The sequence below is a fragment of the Salmo salar genome, chromosome ssa04 (assembly GCF_905237065.1).
Source record: "Salmo salar chromosome ssa04, Ssal_v3.1, whole genome shotgun sequence".
NCBI lineage: Eukaryota > Metazoa > Chordata > Actinopteri > Salmoniformes > Salmonidae > Salmo > Salmo salar.
The window spans coordinates 30,211,345-30,213,450 of NC_059445.1; positions in this window are offsets into that span (position 1 = coordinate 30,211,345).

A 2,106-nucleotide genomic window follows, 5' to 3' on the forward strand; every position below is an offset into this window, starting at 1 on the left:
GATCAAAACAGCAATGTGTCATGGGTAAATTGTGACCAACTGATCTATAAATATGAATGAGTAATTATTTATTATGAAAGATGATTTGTAGATCAGTCAGTCGGCTATTCCCTGCAGTCGTTTTGATGTTCTCGAACACGGCCAATGGGTGTGTTTGAGTGGTAAACCGAAAGTAGCTGACTGTAGACGGAAGTCGAAGGGGGAGGTAGGTCAACACATGCACGGACAGCAAGTCTGACAACTTCTGCTGTTTCGAGGAAACGTGACAGTTGCTAGGTTTTCATCCAATTGGCGACTGATTTTCATGCAAATATTCAAAAATCCGCATAAAGAAAATATGCGCATTTTACCACCAGTGGTGTGTTTCTATCAGTCGGACCAAATCGGAGTTTTCATGTAGGCCTAACGAATACAAATCTAAAGTTCACTGTGTTTCCATCGCATTTTCAACTCTACGGATAGTTTTGTCACAAAAACTATTGCATTAAATAGCAAATGTGTCTACTTTAGCCAACAGCTCACAGATACAAGGCTAGTTAATGGTTAGATAAATAGTTTTAAATAAAGGTTAAATAAAAATTATGAGATTATTATGGATAAATGCAATAACACTTTTATTTGTCAAATAGTAGTCAAGCATCAATCATGTCACTAGAATAAGACCCTCAATATTTATTGAAAGGAGCATCAAGCTCATCAACTTGTACTGCTCCTTTTCCAATAAATATCAAGGGTCTTATTCTGGTGACATGATGATTGATGCCATTTGACAAATAAAAGTGTTATTGCTCTTATCCATAATAATCTCATAATATAGACTATTTATTTTTTACGACCCTGTGAGAATTATGTATTCCTTGCAGTGAAAGTTTACAACAAATGTTCATTTTGCCTCAGGAACAGAAGTGGAAAATATATAATATTTATTTTTGTCAACATCTCTTGAGAAAATGTGAATGAGTATCATTGACACTGTTATGTAAGCAGACAGTATTTCAACCACATAAAATATGCACCAAGACCAACTGAAATCTTATCAGAAACATGTTTCTTCATTTTGTCAGCTTTTCATTTCCTTAAAACCCATCAAACTGATGACATTTGGACATTTTGCACAGGACCAATCTTTTCACTGTTTTGGAGTTATTGCGTTTTCTCTCCAGTCCCTAAACGAAACCAAAAACTGAACCTGTGTTAGATTACTAAGGCATTAATTATATCAATGTATTTAGTCTTCTGGTGCAACAAGTTATGACAGAAGAGAAGCTGCATGTATCAAGCTATAGCTAACAAACAAATGGCCTACCAAATGTCAAATTATAATATGGCGTACCAAATGTTGGAAATCAGGGGTGAAAGTAGCCAGTAGTAAATTATAGTACATTAATTATAGTAGGCTAAATTATTATGGTGGATCGAACAGGTAGTCTACTTTATGAAGTGATTTGTTTGACAATCAGATGAAAACATCATCACACAACACCCATGATATGTGAAACTGAGCCTGCACAGACTGCAAAAACATCAGCAAATGGGATGAGATGTTTACATGCCATTAGATCAGCATATCCCAGGCCTCTTATCCGGGTTTCTCATAACCAAGATACAAGATTTTTTTCTGGTTATTGTAAACGGGATATGATGTTTATATGCACTAACTCAAAACCAGAATACTTGAGTAGCCTATCCCCAATCATAAAGGGATATTGGTGTGCATGTGGTCAGTGTGGGAGGACCAAACAACAAATCATGGCGTGACTCCAAGTCCACTTCTATGTGGTGGTTATTATATCAATATTTGCACATCAAGGCGTTTCCACAACCATTTCTCGCAGAATTAAATTGACCTACACCAAAAGATCCCACCATGTCCAACGAACAAATTATCTTTCAGCATTTATACAATTGTACCGAAACTACATTTCCATTACAGCTGTAGTAATTTACTTTTATATGATATGACTTTACTTGCATAAAAATTGTGGATGGAAACTAACCAGCTTTCCATACAACCTTTTTATGGGAGTAAAGTAAAACATTTTGGCAAACTTTCCAAATGTGGACAAAACAAAATAGGCTAGACAAGGTGAGATCTTTTTGTGTCGG